This window comes from Pseudorca crassidens, unplaced genomic scaffold (assembly GCF_039906515.1).
Source record: "Pseudorca crassidens isolate mPseCra1 unplaced genomic scaffold, mPseCra1.hap1 Scaffold_189, whole genome shotgun sequence".
NCBI lineage: Eukaryota > Metazoa > Chordata > Mammalia > Artiodactyla > Delphinidae > Pseudorca > Pseudorca crassidens.
The window spans coordinates 53,028-77,977 of NW_027136116.1; the positions used below are offsets into that span (position 1 = coordinate 53,028).

At 39.8% G+C, this 24,950-nt stretch overlaps 2 long non-coding RNA genes across 2 annotated transcripts; one reads left to right on the forward strand and one right to left on the reverse strand.

The window, feature by feature from the left end:
• Positions 1–4,877: 4,877 nt before the first annotated feature.
• Positions 4,878–16,864, reverse strand: LOC137218101 (uncharacterized). Its single transcript, XR_010940464.1, has 2 exons — positions 16,623–16,864; positions 4,878–5,128 (listed from the first exon to the last, which is right to left on the reverse strand). It is a non-coding gene; the product is annotated as an uncharacterized lncRNA (long non-coding RNA).
• LOC137218102 (uncharacterized) lies at positions 10,981–22,960 on the forward strand. The gene is made up of 2 exons (XR_010940465.1): positions 10,981–11,215; positions 22,710–22,960. It is a non-coding gene; the product is annotated as an uncharacterized lncRNA (long non-coding RNA).
• Positions 22,961–24,950: the final 1,990 nt, after the last annotated feature.

Below are 24,950 nucleotides of genomic sequence, written 5' to 3' on the forward strand. Positions count from 1 at the left end.
GACTGGGTGTCCTCAGCGGTGTTCGTCACCCTGAGGCGCTGACAGGCTTAGATTTTGGTTGGTTTAAGTAGGCGGCCGCATCGCTAGAGCCACCGCAGGCTAACGGCCTCCTTGCAGGGTTAATTTACTAACACCAATTGAGTCCTTCCTCTTACTCAGTCACTTCACTTCCTACGCCTCAGTTTCTCTTCTCTAAAGTGGATATTCAGTAGTAAATTCTCTGTGGAGGTGTCAGTACAAAACAAAGTGATTATTAGGAACCACGATCATGTCCTGAATGCACGGAACACGTCACCGTTTGCCAACCACCGTGTCAAGTCAGCAGAAACGACAGAAATTAAGAGCTCTCCGCAGAAATTCACACACCCGTGCACCAGGTAAGGGACCACAGGCAGACGTTCACTCAGCCTTTCCTGCGTGCCTCAAGGAGTTCACGCTCTCTCCTGGGCGGGGCGAGCAGAGACACTTTGAGGGAGTTTAACTACTTTTAAAATGCGCTGATACAACCATGTCTCACTTTTGTTTGGATCAGTCAGCAAACGCTTTTTGGAAACCCCAAATTCTCCACACCTCCTACCTTTTGCGCTGCCGAAGTCTCGAAGCTGCCGACACCGCTCCTCAGGCCGCGTCGTCAGGGGAGGCGGGTCTGCGTGCGGACGCACGGCTTAAGCCGCAACCCCGCGGCTCGGGAGGCAGTTGATGCCCGCGCCAACACCAGGCCGCGCGTGGGCTCCGGAGCGCGGCATGGAGGCCCCGGCCTAGCTGGGGCCCGTGGCCCTATGTCTTCTGGCTGCTATGCCGGTCCTGCCCACGATGCGGGGCCGCAGCCGCCGGGTCGCAGCCGCCGGGCGGTGGGCGCCCGAGGGGCCGGGAGGCGAGCCGGGACCCACAGGAGGGTGTGGGCATCCTGTCTGCAGCCAGCGTCCCCGAGGCCGCGCTCAGGCCATGAACACTCGGTGAAGCTGCGCCCGGACAGCACGGCCGACTCCTTCTCGCGCTCTGAGGACCTGTGCGCGCTGCAGGACTCGGTGCCTCTGCCCTCCGTGCGGGCTTCCCTGAGGGAGGGCCTGCTGGACTTAACGCCGACCGCCTCCGCGGGGTAGACTGGGCGCCGCTCCTGAGCACCCTCTGCCCGTGATCTGTATCCAGAGCTTCTTCCAGCCACGGCTTCTCAAGACAGTTTTGTACTTCCCGCTTCCAGGGGCCCTCGTGTGGGCGCTGAGAAGCGGGGTATTAAATGGTTAAAGGTGGAGGGTGGGCACTAGAACCGATGCCCAGTGCCCGGGTGTGCGTGCACTAGACGGGGCGTGCGGCCTAGGACTCCTGCCAGCTCGGTGACCCCGGCCGAGTGCCTTAAGGCTTCAAGGTCTCAGTGTTCTCATCTGTAGCATGGGCTTAACAGGACCCAGCCTCCGTGGCGGTTACAAGGATGCACTGTGTTAATGCTTCTAGACTCTACAAAGTAGAACACTTAGCACAGTTTGGAGTATCGTTAATTGTTGCACAGATGTTACCTGGTCTGTTGAATGACTTTGCCTGGTACACACCAAAGCGATGAGGAAATGGATATATCCCAGCTTCATTTCCTTTCCATTCAAACAGGGCTCGGGAAAAAAAATTTTTTTTCAATAGGTGTATCATATATAGTGGAAAGAGCACCGGTGTGAAGGCAGCTTAGGGTTTGAATTCCAGAGCTTATGCTCTCTGTGGCCTGGACAGGTTTCTTTTGCACTACAATCCACACACTTGTAAAATGACATTAAAAACCACTCTTTCTGTGGGTTCATAGAATTAATTAAGCAGGTTATGTGTGTAAAGTATCCTGGCACTTGAATGAGTTGTCAGAACCAAGGGCTGCTGGAGACCATGCTTCTGCCCTAGGTAATCTTCCCTTCTACTGGGCAGCAAGTAAACACAAGCACAGGAGTCAGTGCTCTGGAAGAAGTGAGTTCTGCTGCTACAGAGCACAGAATCTCTTTTTTCTTTGATTTAATTTTTATTCTATATTGGAGGATAGTTGATTTACAATATTGTGTTAGTTTCAGGTGTACAGTAAAGTGATTCAGTTATACATATATCCATTCCTTTTCAGATTCTTTTCCCGTACACTTTGTTACAGGATATGGAGTAGAGGTCCCTGTGCTATGCAGTAGGTCCTTGTTGATTATTTTATATATAGTCGTGTGTATATGTTAATGCCAAACTCCTAATGTATCCCTCCCCGCCATCTTTCCCCTTTGCAGAGCACAGAAACTTGGAAGGGCAAGTTCAGGGTAGGATTCTTGGAGGAAGTGCCGTCCTTTCTAAGGATATGTAGAAGCTCCTGGGGTGGCAGGAGAGAGCAGTGTGTGTTGAAGTTTGAGAAATGTAAGAAAATATGGCAAAACTAATGTACAGGACTGGAACTCAGGGTTTGGGAAAGAAATGAGAGTCGATACTGAAAACTTAGTGGGGCCCAACAGAAAGGCGCCTTGTTTGTCCTGTCAGAAGTTTGGATGTTTATCCTGAAGGCTGCGGGAAACACCAAAGAACAGTGAAATGGAATTCTGGTTTAGAGGCTCACTTGGACCTCCATGTGGAAGGCAGTTGATTGGGTGCAGGGTGAATTGTAATCTAAGGGTCCCACTTAAGTTATAAAAGGTGGGACCGGGTTTTGCAGATCTGAGAGAGAATGGGTGAGGCCTGGTGACCAGTTAGAAAAGGGAGGGCAGCAAGCGTGGGTGACAGTTTACAGCTGCATCTTTTTGAGAGATACAGAGCACAGTAGAAAGGGATTGGGGGTGGCGAGAGGATCTTACTTCATCTTCAGTGCTTTAGAGGGGCCTGGTAGATAGGTCTGGGCCCAAGGTACAGATGTGGGCTTTTGGGAGGACAGGTGTTTGAAGGCATGGTAGAGACTTAGGTTATCCACAAGAATATCCAAAGAATCATAGGTCTGAGAGTTTTTTTAAGTGTGTATATTTGAGGATGTTTATAAGCTGAGAGAAAGTGGCCAACAGAGGAAGGGTGTAAAGATCTAGGAGAGGAAGTGATTGTTCATTTGTTTTTGAAAAGCTGAACACTTATCGTGTGCCTGGCCCGTTTCTAGGATCTGGGGTTCACACCTTATGTTATCTCTTCTGCAAGGACAGTTCAATTCATCCCCTGGTGAAAAGAAGTCAGATGATTCTTTGCATCCCATTCAGGTGTAAGAACTGTTTTGTACCTCTGAAGGGAAGCAAGCTCTATCCTTTGGTCACCTGCTGATGATAATAGCATTGGCTGAGACCTGACCATTTACAGTGAAGGCACTTCTGTAGGTAATAAGTTCCAGGAGGGCCCGAACTGAGTATGTCTGTTTCAGCATTTAGCATGGTTTAGCATCTGAGAGGCCGGTACATTATTGGCATATAGTAGACTTAAAAATGAATATTTGTGGATTGTCTGAATGAGTGGATGTGTGTGATTCACATCCTATTTGCAGGTCCTATGCCCTGCAATGGATTTTCAGTGTCAGGTTGTGAAAGTATTTATGACGGGGATTGGCATTGTTCCCTATCTAATGGATAAAGATTACACATGAAAGGACTTTACACTGACATCCTAACAGCCTCATAGGAATTACTTAACAAAAAAATAAAATTGGATTCTGTATAATTTCTAATTAAGCTGGCCAGAACACTGGTATTTCAGCCAGTCCTCTGGTAGTTCCGATGACGTCCCCATGATCACCCAGGCATAATCAGAATGGCTTTAGGATTTGGGAGCCAAAATGTTCCTCAGTATTTACGGCTTTGCTCGTCCATTTAAGAAAATGGACTATTGAAAAAATAGCTTCAGACACAATATGGCATTATATGATTTAGCATGAAATCTGAGAAATATAGAGGTTATCGGAAGCCTGCAATGGTGACGTTCCCTCTGCTATTGAAGTTATTGTCTTTAAACAAAGATTCTACATCACTAATGCTATATATATATATTTTATGATATTCAGGTTAATTTCCAATTCTAAGGAAGTAATTGGTTCGTTGGTATGAGAGATGGTGTGGCTTCCAAAGGTGAAAAGTATTATTTTGTTGTAATTTCCGGCTACCTAAGGATGGGAGAGGCCCAGGACACTGCAGTCAGTATATTATGTGGAGCAGGTTATATTGTGGTTTATTTATGAACTTTTACATGTTTATTTTCTTCTTTGCGGTATGCGGGCCTCTCACTGTTGCGGCCTCTCCCGTTGAGGAGCACAGGCTCCGGACGCGCAGGCTCAGCGGCCATGGCTCACGGGCCTAGCCACTCCGCAGCATGTGGGATCTTCCCCGACTGGGGCACGAACCCGTGTCCCCTGCATCGGCAGGCAGACTCTCAACCACTGCGCCACAAGGGAAGCCCACATGTTTATTTTCTATGCAAGTTTGTGTGCTCCTTTTTGAGTTTTGGTAGATAAGTGTTTTGTAACTTTGGAATACTTGGAGTTATATATATATATATATTTTAATGTAGTAGTTAAAGCCGTGGAGAGTGTACTAGTCTACCTAGGTTCAAATTCTGGCTTTACCCTATGACTTCCCTGTGGCTTCCTCTGCTCACCTATTAAAAAGGAGGATAATAAGACTGCTGTGGTGAGTTACATACTAAGTGCTATTTAAGCATTTGCTATAATGATCATGTATACTCGAAGGCAAGGAACTTGCCCCTTGATCGTCTCTGTATTCCTAGTGCTTAAGAATTCCTAGTGCTTTCCTAGTGCATTGTCTTAGGATAGACATAGCTCAGTATAGTTCTTCTCACTATAAAGTACTGTTACGTTGAAAGTCTTTGCTTGTGTACTAATAATCTATGACATATCTGCTGAGGACAAGGAAAGGAATAGTTTTAAAACTGCAATGGATAACAAAAGATTGTATGATGTAACGCCTTTATTATGTAATTATAAAACTAACAAATGATCATGGTAGAAAATTTGAAAAACTCCTAGACAAAAGAGAGATCAACAACATTTGGAGTAACTTTCAGAGTGTAGAGTTGTCCATGAATATTAGTGCTTTCATATTTTCCAGGACTTTCAGTAGACTCTGCTTCTTAAGAGTCTATTCATGATATTTTACTTTAATGATGTTTTCATCATGGGGACACACACACACACAGAAATCTGTTAAAAAAAAAAAAAGAAAGGCATGTAAATCACTGATGTTTCAGATGGCCACATGAAATAAAGTGAGAAAGGTCAACAAGCTGAAAGAATGTGGAGTAGCATCTCCTTAATTGCTTACATAACTCTGATAATTACCTCTTTGTGGATAAAGTAATTAATGGGGAATCTAATTCAAGAAAAATGTATGAACTTCAAGCCTTCTCAAAGCCAAGTATTTCTTTCCACAAAAGGTTACTTTCCACGGCCATTCTTCCTTATTACCAGACAGGGAAAGAGTATTGTATGGCAAAGGATCTTCCTGAAGGAGGGTGCTTCCCACACTGATTGTCATAAATGACTTCGGAATGACTGTTGCTGTATTACCAAAATCTTAAACTAGGATATTTTTGACAAATGCGGTCCTTAGTTAATTTTTAGAACTACAAACTGTCAGATGGCTCTGAAATAACAATTGTCTGGCTATTCTTCAGGGTGATCACAATATGGTAATGACCTTGAGGTATGACTAAAAAGCAGGAGGGTGTGAGTCTTCCTTTGGTGCCAGAGTGAAATGCGAGTTGGAGTTGGAGTTGGAAAAGAGGCCCACAACCAAGTGATAGAGAAGGAAATGTGAGGTCATTGGTGAAAAACCAGGTTGAAGTTAAGGTGAAGAGGCATGAGGAAATGGGCAACTGTTCCAGTATTACAAAGATCATCAAGAAGCATATCCATGAATGTGGTTTGTATTGCAATCTGCTGAAAAAGAGACAAATATCCTGGCCTGGCCTTCATGGAGATTATATTTTATTGATTCTGATAATAGATTATTGTTGAAAAGGGCCTCCTATAAATTATAACCATGCAAAGGCAGCAAGATAATTTTTTTTCTTTATGTATGTGTTTCTCATTCCTACTCACTTCTCTCTTAGTGGAAGAGAAAATCACAAAAAGCAAAAATGTGAATTCTCAGCTATTCGTTTTCAAAATAATTTTTTTTCCAAATTCCAGTGGAGGCAATAGGTTAACTGTTAAGATTTGTAAGGCTCAAAAAGCTAGATTTTTACAAAGTGTAGCCAAATTCCATTCCATAAATAATAGCTTTGGAAAGAATATGTGGTGATGCAAAGTTGGAAAAAGCTGGTTTTCCTTCCGTGAATGGCTTCACTGTGTTGGGAGAAGAGGCACAGAAGAAATCAAAGTAATTAAACATGGGGTGAGTTTTCCCGATAGGGGACTCTAGTACTTTAAAATAGACTAGATAATCCTACGGATAATCTGAGGGTAGAACAGACCAATGCCTCATTTCCAATCTGGTACCCTGGAAGAAAACAGTGTATTTCCTTTGAGGTCTTGAGAGGTTCTTCTTCCGCTTTGTTTTGGTTTTGGTTCATTTTGTAATCAACCTTATTAAGGTATCATTTACATACAATAAAATGCAGACATTTTTAGTCAACGGTTCAGTGACTTTTAATTAATGTATACATTTGTTTAACTACCACCCCCATAAAGATAGATAACAATTCTAAAACCCTAGAAAGTTTCCTCCCAGGCTTTTGCAAAAGTATCCCCATCTCCCACCGCAAGGCAACCACGGATCTGTTTTTTATCTTTAGAGATGACTTTTGCCCAGTTTAGAATCTCATGTAAGTTGAATAATACAGTAGGTGCCCTTTTGATCTGGCTTCACTTGCTCAGCATATGGTTTTTGAGATGCATTCATGTTGGGATGTTTTAAACCAGGACTTTAGCCTGGGTGGCTGATGTTGTCTGAAGGCACCTATAGGTACATCTGAGTCTCTGGCATTGTCACTGTCTGTTCTTGGCTCAGTATTTTCAACTTTACTGAGAAGCACAAGGTTGAAGTAAGGAAGATCATTGTCAGTATAATGGAGGTGAAGTGGGTTCTGTTATATAATATTCTCAGCAAAAATAGACCTGCTTGGAATCATTGTGTTGATAATCGACAAGGATTCTCTTCCTCCAAAAGCCTTGATACTATATAAAACTTCTAAAGGACGCTGTCCTAGGACCCTTCTTTTAGTTTTCATATTTTGGGAAACATTTCTGGAAAATTCAAATGCTCGCAACCTGAAAGAAGCAATTATTCACCTGAAGCCTAACTCTGCTAAAGTTGAGTTGTCCGACCGTTACATGCTGATAGAACCCAAATAGCCTTGCAAAACAATGCTCTCTTATTGGGTATAAGCATATAGATTGTTTAAGATGGACGTGTATATGCAGTAAAGTGAAAAAACAAAGAATCTTTGAGTTTCCCTTGCTGGGTTTTTTTTATTTTTTCATTTAAGTTTCTATAGCGTATGCTAATAGTTCAGGGAAACCTCAGGTTAGTTTTAGGTCCACTCTTTACATAAATGTTGAAGTACTCCATACCCACCTTTTTTCTACCTTCCTTCTTTTCTTCCATCTTTCCTTTCTAACTTCTTATAATCCATTATACTTAATCCTGCATTTGCTGAGGTGGCAATTAGTGTAGGAAAATACTGTGAAATTTTGCTGTTCAGAATGCATGTTGACCAAATTCTATATTGAGAAAAGGTCTGAATTTACCCAGAGTAACCCTTTCTCAGAGTCTTTGAATAAACGCCATAGAAAGTGGGCTATATATAATATCCTGACAGGTATGTAGAACTCATAGCAATTGCCCTAAAGAGCTTACCTAGCATAGATGCATATGAATGCATTTAATGATTGTTTTATTGGCAGCAGTGCCGACATACACAGTCTGTTTTGTTTTATATCATTCTCATTACCTGCTGTTTACCACTGTATACATTGCTAATGGCATGGTTTCTATGGCTTGTGAATTTCACGGCCAAATAATATGTAATTTATTGCACAATTCAGTGTGGAAGATGGAGACTCCATAACTTTTCGTGTGCTCTTTGCCCCTTTGGAATGTATTACACTGAGATCAGGCAAAGTAATAAATTTATTTCAAATGTGCATGATAGCTTAACATCAATTAGGACTGATGGGCAATATTTCTTCTTCCAGCAACATAACAGTTTTTAAAGACTAAGCCATTGAACGTGGAGTCACTGAACATGGGACTCAGTTCACTGGGATCCTTCTTAGAAAAATAAAGGACAACTTGGATTGGATTTGTGTGGCTTATTCAAGTAGTAACTAATCAGCTACATCTTGGTGAACTTAATTTGTCACAATCGTTTGGTATTTTATTAACTCTCTTCCCCTTCTTCCCCCGACTCTCACGAGAACGGATCATGAGTATCTTAAAACATATTAAGTCATCTTCCATCCCTGTTAATCTAACTACAAACGCACACTTTCCTTATCCAATGTAACTTACTGTCTTTTAGAGTGGCTGGGGTTTTAATTCTCTACAAAATTAAAACCAGCAAAGAGAAACATTTTCAAGGAGCCATCACATTGTAGATCCTTAGAAAGAAGACTTTAGAATTAAGGGCAACTGTATCATTTTATAGCTAAAGCACCTGAGGCCTAAAGTAGGAAGGTAACCATCAAGGTCAGGGAAGGGGTGGAAGATCAGGTTTCAAGCTGAGGAAGAGTCTACAGGGACTCAGTCTGAGCAGGTCGGAAACTGAAAGAGACCACAAATGTTCTAGGAAGGCTGGCATCTGGCCTCAAGTGTGGCATTCAGACAGGGAGTGGGCCCGGGGGAACTGCGCTTCTGCAGTAGGCAGAGAAGTCCACTTCCTCTCCGGAAAGTGCCACTGACATCAGGGAGTTGAGGGGAAAGAGCAATGAATTCCAGTCCACCTGAGAGAGAAGGCCAGTTTGATTAACTCTGAATTTAGGCTTATTTCAGATACTTCTTGAGAAAGAACTTGGACAAGAGCAAGTCCCATGCAGCCTCTTTTAAATCCATGCCCAGTATTTTCTGGTGGAGCTGCTTAAACCCTCCAAGTGACTCCAGTATTTTAATTTCACTCTATATTTAATTCCGACAGTTCTATGATTGACTATTTAATGGTCAAATGAGTAGGGTCACAAAAGAGTGTGAATGTATTTTACAGGATGAGGATGGGCGGAGTGGAGCAGTCTGGAATAGGACACCAATAAAAACGGATCTTGGTAAAGAAGAACGTCTATTAGAAATGGAGAGGAATTCGCAAGGAAATTAGTGCCTGACACCACGCCCTTCTCTCTGCATGTTTAGAAGCTAGTTTCTAATTTTATTTTCATAGGAGATGTGCCTGTGATGAATTGTCTTTTACCTCCACACAATTTATCACATGGACATACTGTGAAGTTTGTGTGAGAGAAAGCAAGTATTAGAATGTGTCTTGCAAGGAGCTATAAACACTTCCTGGAACAATCTAGGGTAGAAGGAAAAGGAAAGGAAGGTGGAAACAAAGGAGAAAGACAGCTAATGATGCTGGAGTCTCCCGCTGGGATTTGTGGTATCTCTTTTTGAAACTAAGTACAGAAAGTCAGACCTTGACTGATTGTTTCTTGATCACGGTTTGTTTTCAGTTTTGCTTTTCTCTTGCTCTCTCATCAGTTATTCCAGCCAGTGCCAAGTCATTTTCAGTTTCAGTAAGCATGCCTGTCTTGTTTCCATTTGCATTATTCATGCAAACGTTGAACTGATGACCCCGAGTTATCACGGAAATAAGTGGATAAACCTAAATAAAATCTAACAGCACAAAAGAGTAATAATAAAATATATCAAAAATTAGAATGCATTAAAACAAATGGAAGAAGAAAAAGTAGTAAAAGAAATTTAAGATCTCAGCATTGCTTGAGAAGCAGTAAAAGAGCTAATAAGTCATGGTACATGTGTAACTGCTACTTGTGTAAAATTAACAAGCTAATGTAAGGGAAAATGGAATTTGAAGAAATCTCAAAGGAAGAAATAAGAGCAAAAGGAACATAACAAGGTGGGACAAAGAGTAAACAAGGAGTAAACGGTCTGTAAGAAAATACATTAACTGTAAATACTCAAATTAAAGGACAAGGATTATTGAAACAAACAAAAAACATAATTCTATGCCACCTACAAAAGACAAGAGTCAGATTGAAAATGAAAGGATTCAAAAGTTATGTCATAACAACAATAAGTAAAATTGAAGAAGATTTTTTAATGTTAACATAGATTTGAAAGCAAAAAGTATCACTGGCGATAAGGCAGGATAATAAAACCCACTGTTACTTTACAAGGAATATATTATAAATCTAAACTTCAATGCAATATATGAAGGGAAATTCCAAAAATCTAAGTAGAAATAGAAAAATCTAAATTACCTAGATCAGAAACATAGAACCACAACAACATATCAGCAGATTATAGAAGATCTGAATACCATCATGAAAAACTTTGGCCTAAATTTACATAAAACACCGCACCAACAATGATGGAATATATATATTATGCAGAAATTTTTAGGTGCACATGGCACATTTATAAAATTGACTATATTCTGGTTATAACACAAGACTCTGAATAAGCAAGAAATTTAAACCTATATAACCAATATTTTACCAAATAGTTGGATATTAAAAACATACTTCTGATCATTATGTAGGTCAAAGATAAAGTTGCAATGGGAATTAGAATTTTATTAATTCAATGATAATGAAAATATGCCATAACAAAACCTGTGGGTTGCAAAAAAGCTGTGGTCATAGAGAAGTTTATGTATTCCAGTTATACTCTCTAAATATAAAAGGGAAAGGAATAAAGCAACTAGAAGATAACCTATCACCCTGAGGTAGGCAGCTAGCTCCTGAACTGTACCTGTTGGGGAAGGTAGGGCAGAACTTCAGGAGGCCAGCTGGGAGCACGGTGAACACCATGTCAGGAGCAGTCTCCAAGAAAGAGAATTTAATGTACAAAGGGATGCCTAAAATATATTTAAGAGCTAGCACCCTGACCCCTCTTAAGGATGACTTGTGTTGCTGGGGAAAAAATAAGAAGTGCTCGATGTAGAAGGTGAATAGCTTTATAATTCCCAGGAGAATCTTGGTACCAGGACCACACAAGAAAGAACTTGGAGTCCCCATGGCTAATCCAGCAGAGAGAAAAGGAGGAACAGAGATGCGAGAGAAAATAAAGGGAACTCTTGGTGCAATTCTGTGCTGCTGCAGGCCCAAGTCCAGGTATGTGCTCTCTATCTCCACATCTTAAATAAAAGCCACCATGTTCCTCAGTCTTTCAGGTACTTAGAATTTCTCTTTAGAACCTAAAAATGGGGTCACGTTTCCTGTCTGCATTGCTAGAGTACAAAATAGAGGCAGGATGTTTGAAATAGTTCTCCATCTGGCAGAGGAGGCCTTGAAGCTGTGAGCCACTCACGGCAAACCAGCAGGACATGAAGGATTCTTGAGCAGATCTGAAGCTACTGGGAGGCCTTTGAGGAGTTAAATCCCATAGTAAATACTGTACCTTCAATGGCCCCTTCTCCCTCTCTGTCCAGTCTTCCTCCACTCCCGTGGGGGCCCAAAGGGGTTTAATGAGCACTCTTTGACTTGTACTTGGTGGTCCCAGAACTTGACGTGGGCTTGGAGACTTCCATGAAAAGTCTGCCTTCCATCTACTGGCTTGGGTTTCTTGGGCTCTCTGCTCCAGGCTAATCCCTTCAACCTGCTTTTTCCATTTCTGCCAATAATCCCCCTCTCCAGACCTTCCTAATGCTCTTCTGGGGCGGGAGGAGACTTACTGAGGGCAATATTTATTTCTAGAGGGAGAGGTGACCACATGACTTTACAGTGGTCGTCCCCTTGATTATTCAGTTTCTGTCTAGATTAGTCGTGGGTGTTTGTGCACCCCAGCCTCACCCCCAGGAGGCTTTAGAACACTGTCCTTATCTCAGCACTGAGCCTCTCTCTAGCCTCCTTCCCTCTCTCTCCTTACCCATCTTTACCCACAGACTCGCAGGCTTTCTGCACTTCTGATGAAGATAAGCACTTCACAGAACCTCTGCTACAGAACCAAACATATTGGAATGACTCTTTACGAAGATACTGAAACAACAGAAAAAGAATACATGACGATTGTTTCTCCTGAGGGTTCACTTACCTAGGGGGCCTTTAGCAAACTTTGACTGATAAATCTAACCTTTCCTTCCTTGGCAATAGTTGATCACACTGTGAGGAAAACAAGTTAGAGAATGGAAAAATAATATTTGGATTTCAACGAAATAATAAAGATGCAGGGGCTATCTTTGACTTTTGCAAGGTGAGAAGACAGTTTACATTTTGATTATTTGATGGCAGGAATCCCTTTTAAAACAGGGCCAGTCTACATGATGCCTTTAAAAATCAACCTTTTCAAATATAGCCATAACCCCCACAAGATTTCTTGATTTCTCTGGGGTCAGATAAACCGTCACATTTCACAGTGGTGCCCTGTACATGAAAGTGATAAACATAACCTGGAAGCACAGCAGTGGCTAAAAATATGGAGCTGGTAGCCATTCGTTGAAATTATTTTTTGCTTTTAATTCATTGCATAAAATGCTAATGTCCAAATTAAGGCAGGTACATCTTACCAACCGTCAAGAGCTTCAATCCTGCTAACAGCTAAGTATGCACTTTTAAACCCTACTTTGACTGCTCCAGAAACTTACTGGGTTTCTTTAATGCCTCTTTTACTATTTCCTTTGTGTCATTTTGTTTTTCTTTAAAAACACAGCTGTGTGATCTTGGGGAAGTTATATTATTTCCTTGAGACTTGGTTGCCTTCTCTGTGCATATCTGGGTATAATTTTAGTATTGCTCAATAAAATTTTTGTTGATAATGAAAATATTCTATATCTGTACTATGTAAAGCAGTATTCAACAGCTACATGGAGCTAATAATAAACATCTTTGAAATATGGCAAATGCAAATGAGGAACTGAATTTTTAATCTTATTTTTAAATTTGTTTAAATATAAATAACGCCACATGGCTAGCATCTGTCGACAGTACAGATCTACATAATATTTTAAGGACACTCTCCACTCAAAAACTCTACCATTCATTAACTCAACCTAAATATTTTTGCCCCCTGACAAACAGAAAATAATTTATGCTTCCCTTGAAATTATCTGTCAAGTCCTTTATCAGTTTGGGGACATTATATTCTTAAAATTCACTTTGCTTTATGAAACTTTAATAATGTTGGAGTTCCCTGCCCTTGGTACCACCTTTGTGATGATGGGAAATATTGTGGATGATCAAGGACCATTTCAAGAGATCATGGAGAGAAATCTCCTTTTGGATTTAATTTCATTATGAGGATGTCAAAATGCTAAATTACTTAAAATAAAACCCATACCGTTTTTATGCTAAGTTATATTCTACATGTAGCTGGAAAAATGTTAAAAAGATTTTTAAAGAACTGCACATCTATTTTTGAAGCTGATTTGGCTGTTCAAGGTTTGTTAGCACTTTATCCATCTCAGTGCTATTTCACTTAGTAAACAAATGCAGTTGCCATAATTGCTGCATATGTGTCTGTGTTCCCTTCTAGGCTATATGTTTTTGAAGTTAGAAACTATATTTATATCACAGCGCCTATGTATAGCACAATATCCATTGCTAATTCAGATTGTGTTTTAAGATATGAGGCAAAATGTAAGACTTTTATTATAGTCATAAACATCTAACAAACCAACCAGAAAATAAAAGCGAACTTTCAGTTGGTTGGCCGAGAACAAAAGAACGAAGAATACCTAGTGCAAAACCATATCTCTAATAACTACTGTTGAATTTAGAGCACACACATGCTAAAAAATACCTTATCAAAGATTTGAGGTTGGACCAGAAAAAATTATATCAGAAGTGAAAATAATCATGTGGTCTGACCAGCGTGTATCACACAAAGTAAGTGTAAACTATATATAAAGTAGATAGACTACGAGGTCCTACTGTATAGCACAGGCAACTATATTCAATACCTTGTAATAACCTATAATGGAAAAGGATCTGAAAAAGAAATACATATATCTGAATCACTTGGCTGTACACCTGAAACACAACATTGTCAATCAACTATACTTCAAGTAAAACAAAACAAAAGAAAAAACTAAGTGTAAAGGGAAGTATAGTTTTATAAATTCACCTCTGATATCCAATGGACCAACTGAAAGACAACAGAAACTACAACTATCTAGGAGACAGGACATGGCCGGCAAACAAGGCCGTTACCCTCGGTAACGGTCATACCTGCCAAAAAATATACAGACTAGCCTGCATTCATGAATACATAGGAATTCTTCATTTATCTGGCATTGTTAGGCAATGAGGTATTGTATGTTAGGAGAAGTTTTTTTAAAATGACAAATTGAAGAGGAGTTATTTTAACCTTCACTCGGTAATTTTTTTCCAGCTACATGTAGCATATAACTTAGCATAAAATCGGTATGGGTTTTATTTTAAGTAATTTAGCATTTTGACATCCTCATAATGAAATTAAATCCAAAAGGAGATTTCTCTCCATGATCTCTTGAAATGGTCCTTGATCATCCACAATATTTCCCATCATCACAAAGGTGGTACCAAGGGCAGGGAACTCCAACATTATTAAAGTTTCATAAAGCAAAGTGAATTTTAAGAATATAATGTCCCCAAACTGATAAAGGACTTGACAGATAATTTCAAGGGAAGCATAAATTATTTTCTGTTTGTCAGGGGGCAAAAATATTTAGGTTGAGTTAATGAATGGTAGAGTTTTTGAGTGGAGAGTGTCCTTAAAATATTATGTAGATCTGTACTGTCGACAGATGCTAGCCATGTGGCGTTATTTATATTTAAACAAATTTAAAAATAAGATTAAAAATTCAGTTCCTCATTTGCATTTGCCATATTTCAAAGATGTTTATTATTAGCTCCATGTAGCTGTTGAATACTGCTTTACATAGTACAGATATAGAATATTTTCATTATCAACAAAAATTTTATTGAGCAATACTAAAATTATACCCAGATATGCACAGAGAAGGCAACCAAGTCTCAAGGAAATAATATAACTTCCCCAAGATCACACAGCTGTGTTTTTAAAGAAAAACAAAATGACACAAAGGAAATAGTAAAAGAGGCATTAAAGAAACCCAGTAAGTTTCTGGAGCAGTCAAAGTAGGGTTTAAAAGTGCATACTTAGCTGTTAGCAGGGTTGAAGCTCTTGACGGTTGGTAAGATGTACCTGCCTTAATTTGGACATTAGCATTTTATGCAATGAATTAAAAGCAAAAAATAATTTCAACGAATGGCTACCAGCTCCATATTTTTAGCCACTGCTGTGCTTCCAGGTTATGTTTATCACTTTCATGTACAGGGCACCACTGTGAAATGTGACGGTTTATCTGACCCCAGAGAAATCAAGAAATCTTGTGGGGGTTATGGCTATATTTGAAAAGGTTGATTTTTAAAGGCATCATGTAGACTGGCCCTGTTTTAAAAGGGATTCCTGCCATCAAATAATCAAAATGTAAACTGTCTTCTCACCTTGCAAAAGTCAAAGATAGCCCCTGCATCTTTATTATTTCGTTGAAATCCAAATATTATTTTTCCATTCTCTAACTTGTTTTCCTCACAGTGTGATCAACTATTGCCAAGGAAGGAAAGGTTAGATTTATCAGTCAAAGTTTGCTAAAGGCCCCCTAGGTAAGTGAACCCTCAGGAGAAACAATCGTCATGTATTCTTTTTCTGTTGTTTCAGTATCTTCGTAAAGAGTCATTCCAATATGTTTGGTTCTGTAGCAGAGGTTCTGTGAAGTGCTTATCTTCATCAGAAGTGCAGAAAGCCTGCGAGTCTGTGGGTAAAGATGGGTAAGGAGAGAGAGGGAAGGAGGCTAGAGAGAGGCTCAGTGCTGAGATAAGGACAGTGTTCTAAAGCCTCCTGGGGGTGAGGCTGGGGTGCACAAACACCCACGACTAATCTAGACAGAAACTGAATAATCAAGGGGACGACCACTGTAAAGTCATGTGGTCACCTCTCCCTCTAGAAATAAATATTGCCCTCAGTAAGTCTCCTCCCGCCCCAGAAGAGCATTAGGAAGGTCTGGAGAGGGGGATTATTGGCAGAAATGGAAAAAGCAGGTTGAAGGGATTAGCCTGGAGCAGAGAGCCCAAGAAACCCAAGCCAGTAGATGGAAGGCAGACTTTTCATGGAAGTCTCCAAGCCCACGTCAAGTTCTGGGACCACCAAGTACAAGTCAAAGAGTGCTCATTAAACCCCTTTGGGCCCCCACGGGAGTGGAGGAAGACTGGACAGAGAGGGAGAAGGGGCCATTGAAGGTACAGTATTTACTATGGGATTTAACTCCTCAAAGGCCTCCCAGTAGCTTCAGATCTGCTCAAGAATCCTTCATGTCCTGCTGGTTTGCCGTGAGTGGCTCACAGCTTCAAGGCCTCCTCTGCCAGATGGAGAACTATTTCAAACATCCTGCCTCTATTTTGTACTCTAGCAATGCAGACAGGAAACATGACCCCATTTTTAGGTTCTAAAGAGAAATTCTAAGTACCTGAAAGACTGAGGAACATGGTGGCTTTTATTTAAGATGTGGAGATAGAGAGCACATACCTGGACTTGGGCCTGCAGCAGCACAGAATTGCACCAAGAGTTCCCTTTATTTTCTCTCGCATCTCTGTTCCTCCTTTTCTCTCTGCTGGATTAGCCATGGGGACTCCAAGTTCTTTCTTGTGTGGTCCTGGTACCAAGATTCTCCTGGGAATTATAAAGCTATTCACCTTCTACATCGAGCACTTCTTATTTTTTCCCCAGCAACACAAGTCATCCTTAAGAGGGGTCAGGGTGCTAGCTCTTAAATATATTTTAGGCATCCCTTTGTACATTAAATTCTCTTTCTTGGAGACTGCTCCTGACATGGTGTTCACCGTGCTCCCAGCTGGCCTCCTGAAGTTCTGCCCTACCTTCCCCAACAGGTACAGTTCAGGAGCTAGCTGCCTACCTCAGGGTGATAGGTTATCTTCTAGTTGCTTTATTCCTTTCCCTTTTATATTTAGAGAGTATAACTGGAATACATAAACTTCTCTATGACCACAGCTTTTTTGCAACCCACAGGTTTTGTTATGGCATATTTTCATTATCATTGAATTAATAAAATTCTAATTCCCATTGCAACTTTATCTTTGACCTACATAATGATCAGAAGTATGTTTTTAATATCCAACTATTTGGTAAAATATTGGTTATATAGGTTTAAATTTCTTGCTTATTCAGAGTCTTGTGTTATAACCAGAATATAGTCAATTTTATAAATGTGCCATGTGCACCTAAAAATTTCTGCATAATATATATATTCCATCATTGTTGGTGCGGTGTTTTATGTAAATTTAGGCCAAAGTTTTTCATGATGGTATTCAGATCTTCTATAATCTGCTGATATGTTGTTGTGGTTCTATGTTTCTGATCTAGGTAATTTAGATTTTTCTATTTCTACTTAGATTTTTGGAATTTCCCTTCATATATTGCATTGAAGTTTAGATTTATAATATATTCCTTGTAAAGTAACAGTGGGTTTTATTATCCTGCCTTATCGCCAGTGATACTTTTTGCTTTCAAATCTATGTTAACATTAAAAAATCTTCTTCAATTTTACTTATTGTTGTTATGACATAACTTTTGAATCCTTTCATTTTCAATCTGACTCTTGTCTTTTGTAGGTGGCATAGAATTATGTTTTTTGTTTGTTTCAATAATCCTTGTCCTTTAATTTGAGTATTTACAGTTAATGTATTTTCTTACAGACCGTTTACTCCTTGTTTACTCTTTGTCCCACCTTGTTATGTTCCTTTTGCTCTTATTTCTTCCTTTGAGATTTCTTCAAATTCCATTTTCCCTTACATTAGCTTGTTAATTTTACACAAGTAGCAGTTACACATGTACCATGACTTATTAGCTCTTTTACTGCTTCTCAAGCAATGCTGAGATCTTAAATTTCTTTTACTACTTTTTCTTCTTCCATTTGTTTTAATGCATTCTAATTTTTGATATATTTTATTATTACTCTTTTGTGCTGTTAGATTTTATTTAGGTTTATCCACTTATTTCCGTGATAACTCGGGGTCATCAGTTCAACGTTTGCATGAATAATGCAAATGGAAACAAGACAGGCATGCTTACTGAAACTGAAAATGACTTGGCACTGGCTGGAATAACTGATGAGAGAGCAAGAGAAAAGCAAAACTGAAAACAAACCGTGATCAAGAAACAATCAGTCAAGGTCTGACTTTCTGTACTTAGTTTCAAAAAGAGATACCACAAATCCCAGCGGGAGACTCCAGCATCATTAGCTGTCTTTCTCCTTTGTTTCCACCTTCCTTTCCTTTTCCTTCTACCCTAGATTGTTCCAGGAAGTGTTTATAGCTCCTTGCAAGACACATTCTAATACTTGCTTTCTCTCACACAAACTTCACAGTATGTCCATGTGATAAATTGTGTGGAGGTAAAAGACAATTCATCACAGGCACATCTCCTATGAAAATAAAATTAGAAACTAGCTTCTAAACATGCAGAGAGAAGGGCGTGGTGTCAGGCACTAATTTCCTTGCGAATTCCTCTCCATTTCTAATAGACGTTCTTCTTTACCAAGATCCGTTTTTATTGGTGTCCTATTCCAGACTGCTCCACTCCGCCCATCCTCATCCTGTAAAATACATTCACACTCTTTTGTGACCCTACTCATTTGACCATTAAATAGTCAATCATAGAACTGTCGGAATTAAATATAGAGTGAAATTAAAATACTGGAGTCACTTGGAGGGTTTAAGCAGCTCCACCAGAAAATACTGGGCATGGATTTAAAAGAGGCTGCATGGGACTTGCTCTTGTCCAAGTTCTTTCTCAAGAAGTATCTGAAATAAGCCTAAATTCAGAGTTAATCAAACTGGCCTTCTCTCTCAGGTGGACTGGAATTCATTGCTCTTTCCCCTCAACTCCCTGATGTCAGTGGCACTTTCCGGAGAGGAAGTGGACTTCTCTGCCTACTGCAGAAGCGCAGTTCCCCCGGGCCCACTCCCTGTCTGAATGCCACACTTGAGGCCAGATGCCAGCCTTCCTAGAACATTTGTGGTCTCTTTCAGTTTCCGACCTGCTCAGACTGAGTCCCTGTAGACTCTTCCTCAGCTTGAAACCTGATCTTCCACCCCTTCCCTGACCTTGATGGTTACCTTCCTACTTTAGGCCTCAGGTGCTTTAGCTATAAAATGATACAGTTGCCCTTAATTCTAAAGTCTTCTTTCTAAGGATCTACAATGTGATGGCTCCTTGAAAATGTTTCTCTTTGCTGGTTTTAATTTTGTAGAGAATTAAAACCCCAGCCACTCTAAAAGACAGTAAGTTACATTGGATAAGGAAAGTGTGCGTTTGTAGTTAGATTAACAGGGATGGAAGATGACTTAATATGTTTTAAGATACTCATGATCCGTTCTCGTGAGAGTCGGGGGAAGAAGGGGAAGAGAGTTAATAAAATACCAAACGATTGTGACAAATTAAGTTCACCAAGATGTAGCTGATTAGTTACTACTTGAATAAGCCACACAAATCCAATCCAAGTTGTCCTTTATTTTTCTAAGAAGGATCCCAGTGAACTGAGTCCCATGTTCAGTGACTCCACGTTCAATGGCTTAGTCTTTAAAAACTGTTATGTTGCTGGAAGAAGAAATATTGCCCATCAGTCCTAATTGATGTTAAGCTATCATGCACATTTGAAATAAATTTATTACTTTGCCTGATCTCAGTGTAATACATTCCAAAGGGGCAAAGAGCACACGAAAAGTTATGGAGTCTCCATCTTCCACACTGAATTGTGCAATAAATTACATATTATTTGGCCGTGAAATTCACAAGCCATAGAAACCATGCCATTAGCAATGTATACAGTGGTAAACAGCAGGTAATGAGAATGATATAAAACAAAACAGACTGTGTATGTCGGCACTGCTGCCAATAAAACAATCATTAAATGCATTCATATGCATCTATGCTAGGTAAGCTCTTTAGGGCAATTGCTATGAGTTCTACATACCTGTCAGGATATTATATATAGCCCACTTTCTATGGCGTTTATTCAAAGACTCTGAGAAAGGGTTACTCTGGGTAAATTCAGACCTTTTCTCAATATAGAATTTGGTCAACATGCATTCTGAACAGCAAAATTTCACAGTATTTTCCTACACTAATTGCCACCTCAGCAAATGCAGGATTAAGTATAATGGATTATAAGAAGTTAGAAAGGAAAGATGGAAGAAAAGAAGGAAGGTAGAAAAAAGGTGGGTATGGAGTACTTCAACATTTATGTAAAGAGTGGACCTAAAACTAACCTGAGGTTTCCCTGAACTATTAGCATACGCTATAGAAACTTAAATGAAAAAATAAAAAAAACCCAGCAAGGGAAACTCAAAGATTCTTTGTTTTTTCACTTTACTGCATATACACGTCCATCTTAAACAATCTATATGCTTATACCCAATAAGAGAGCATTGTTTTGCAAGGCTATTTGGGTTCTATCAGCATGTAACGGTCGGACAACTCAACTTTAGCAGAGTTAGGCTTCAGGTGAATAATTGCTTCTTTCAGGTTGCGAGCATTTGAATTTTCCAGAAATGTTTCCCAAAATATGAAAACTAAAAGAAGGGTCCTAGGACAGCGTCCTTTAGAAGTTTTATATAGTATCAAGGCTTTTGGAGGAAGAGAATCCTTGTCGATTATCAACACAATGATTCCAAGCAGGTCTATTTTTGCTGAGAATATTATATAACAGAACCCACTTCACCTCCATTATACTGACAATGATCTTCCTTACTTCAACCTTGTGCTTCTCAGTAAAGTTGAAAATACTGAGCCAAGAACAGACAGTGACAATGCCAGAGACTCAGATGTACCTATAGGTGCCTTCAGACAACATCAGCCACCCAGGCTAAAGTCCTGGTTTAAAACATCCCAACATGAATGCATCTCAAAAACCATATGCTGAGCAAGTGAAGCCAGATCAAAAGGGCACCTACTGTATTATTCAACTTACATGAGATTCTAAACTGGGCAAAAGTCATCTCTAAAGATAAAAAACAGATCCGTGGTTGCCTTGCGGTGGGAGATGGGGATACTTTTGCAAAAGCCTGGGAGGAAACTTTCTAGGGTTTTAGAATTGTTATCTATCTTTATGGGGGTGGTAGTTAAACAAATGTATACATTAATTAAAAGTCACTGAACCGTTGACTAAAAATGTCTGCATTTTATTGTATGTAAATGATACCTTAATAAGGTTGATTACAAAATGAACCAAAACCAAAACAAAGCGGAAGAAGAACCTCTCAAGACCTCAAAGGAAATACACTGTTTTCTTCCAGGGTACCAGATTGGAAATGAGGCATTGGTCTGTTCTACCCTCAGACTATCCGTAGGATTATCTAGTCTATTTTAAAGTACTAGAGTCCCCTATCGGGAAAACTCACCCCATGTTTAATTACTTTGATTTCTTCTGTGCCTCTTCTCCCAACACAGTGAAGCCATTCACGGAAGGAAAACCAGCTTTTTCCAACTTTGCATCACCACATATTCTTTCCAAAGCTATTATTTATGGAATGGAATTTGGCTACACTTTGTAAAAATCTAGCTTTTTGAGCCTTACAAATCTTAACAGTTAACCTATTGCCTCCACTGGAATTTGGAAAAAAAATTATTTTGAAAACGAATAGCTGAGAATTCACATTTTTGCTTTTTGTGATTTTCTCTTCCACTAAGAGAGAAGTGAGTAGGAATGAGAAACACATACATAAAGAAAAAAAATTATCTTGCTGCCTTTGCATGGTTATAATTTATAGGAGGCCCTTTTCAACAATAATCTATTATCAGAATCAATAAAATATAATCTCCATGAAGGCCAGGCCAGGATATTTGTCTCTTTTTCAGCAGATTGCAATACAAACCACATTCATGGATATGCTTCTTGATGATCTTTGTAATACTGGAACAGTTGCCCATTTCCTCATGCCTCTTCACCTTAACTTCAACCTGGTTTTTCACCAATGACCTCACATTTCCTTCTCTATCACTTGGTTGTGGGCCTCTTTTCCAACTCCAACTCCAACTCGCATTTCACTCTGGCACCAAAGGAAGACTCACACCCTCCTGCTTTTTAGTCATACCTCAAGGTCATTACCATATTGTGATCACCCTGAAGAATAGCCAGACAATTGTTATTTCAGAGCCATCTGACAGTTTGTAGTTCTAAAAATTAACTAAGGACCGCATTTGTCAAAAATATCCTAGTTTAAGATTTTGGTAATACAGCAACAGTCATTCCGAAGTCATTTATGACAATCAGTGTGGGAAGCACCCTCCTTCAGGAAGATCCTTTGCCATACAATACTCTTTCCCTGTCTGGTAATAAGGAAGAATGGCCGTGGAAAGTAACCTTTTGTGGAAAGAAATACTTGGCTTTGAGAAGGCTTGAAGTTCATACATTTTTCTTGAATTAGATTCCCCATTAATTACTTTATCCACAAAGAGGTAATTATCAGAGTTATGTAAGCAATTAAGGAGATGCTACTCCACATTCTTTCAGCTTGTTGACCTTTCTCACTTTATTTCATGTGGCCATCTGAAACATCAGTGATTTACATGCCTTTCTTTTTTTTTTTTTAACAGATTTCTGTGTGTGTGTGTGTCCCCATGATGAAAACATCATTAAAGTAAAATATCATGAATAGACTCTTAAGAAGCAGAGTCTACTGAAAGTCCTGGAAAATATGAAAGCACTAATATTCATGGACAACTCTACACTCTGAAAGTTACTCCAAATGTTGTTGATCTCTCTTTTGTCTAGGAGTTTTTCAAATTTTCTACCATGATCATTTGTTAGTTTTATAATTACATAATAAAGGCGTTACATCATACAATCTTTTGTTATCCATTGCAGTTTTAAAACTATTCCTTTCCTTGTCCTCAGCAGATATGTCATAGATTATTAGTACACAAGCAAAGACTTTCAACGTAACAGTACTTTATAGTGAGAAGAACTATACTGAGCTATGTCTATCCTAAGACAATGCACTAGGAAAGCACTAGGAATTCTTAAGCACTAGGAATACAGAGACGATCAAGGGGCAAGTTCCTTGCCTTCGAGTATACATGATCATTATAGCAAATGCTTAAATAGCACTTAGTATGTAACTCACCACAGCAGTCTTATTATCCTCCTTTTTAATAGGTGAGCAGAGGAAGCCACAGGGAAGTCATAGGGTAAAGCCAGAATTTGAACCTAGGTAGACTAGTACACTCTCCACGGCTTTAACTACTACATTAAAATATATATATATATATAACTCCAAGTATTCCAAAGTTACAAAACACTTATCTACCAAAACTCAAAAAGGAGCACACAAACTTGCATAGAAAATAAACATGTGGGCTTCCCTTGTGGCGCAGTGGTTGAGAGTCTGCCTGCCGATGCAGGGGACACGGGTTCGTGCCCCAGTCGGGGAAGATCCCACATGCTGCGGAGTGGCTAGGCCCGTGAGCCATGGCCGCTGAGCCTGCGCGTCCGGAGCCTGTGCTCCTCAACGGGAGAGGCCGCAACAGTGAGAGGCCCGCATACCGCAAAGAAGAAAATAAACATGTAAAAGTTCATAAATAAACCACAATATAACCTGCTCCACATAATATACTGACTGCAGTGTCCTGGGCCTCTCCCATCCTTAGGTAGCCGGAAATTACAACAAAATAATACTTTTCACCTTTGGAAGCCACACCATCTCTCATACCAACGAACCAATTACTTCCTTAGAATTGGAAATTAACCTGAATATCATAAAATATATATATATAGCATTAGTGATGTAGAATCTTTGTTTAAAGACAATAACTTCAATAGCAGAGGGAACGTCACCATTGCAGGCTTCCGATAACCTCTATATTTCTCAGATTTCATGCTAAATCATATAATGCCATATTGTGTCTGAAGCTATTTTTTCAATAGTCCATTTTCTTAAATGGACGAGCAAAGCCGTAAATACTGAGGAACATTTTGGCTCCCAAATCCTAAAGCCATTCTGATTATGCCTGGGTGATCATGGGGACGTCATCGGAACTACCAGAGGACTGGCTGAAATACCAGTGTTCTGGCCAGCTTAATTAGAAATTATACAGAATCCAATTTTATTTTTTTGTTAAGTAATTCCTATGAGGCTGTTAGGATGTCAGTGTAAAGTCCTTTCATGTGTAATCTTTATCCATTAGATAGGGAACAATGCCAATCCCCGTCATAAATACTTTCACAACCTGACACTGAAAATCCATTGCAGGGCATAGGACCTGCAAATAGGATGTGAATCACACACATCCACTCATTCAGACAATCCACAAATATTCATTTTTAAGTCTACTATATGCCAATAATGTACCGGCCTCTCAGATGCTAAACCATGCTAAATGCTGAAACAGACATACTCAGTTCGGGCCCTCCTGGAACTTATTACCTACAGAAGTGCCTTCACTGTAAATGGTCAGGTCTCAGCCAATGCTATTATCATCAGCAGGTGACCAAAGGATAGAGCTTGCTTCCCTTCAGAGGTACAAAACAGTTCTTACACCTGAATGGGATGCAAAGAATCATCTGACTTCTTTTCACCAGGGGATGAATTGAACTGTCCTTGCAGAAGAGATAACATAAGGTGTGAACCCCAGATCCTAGAAACGGGCCAGGCACACGATAAGTGTTCAGCTTTTCAAAAACAAATGAACAATCACTTCCTCTCCTAGATCTTTACACCCTTCCTCTGTTGGCCACTTTCTCTCAGCTTATAAACATCCTCAAATATACACACTTAAAAAAACTCTCAGACCTATGATTCTTTGGATATTCTTGTGGATAACCTAAGTCTCTACCAT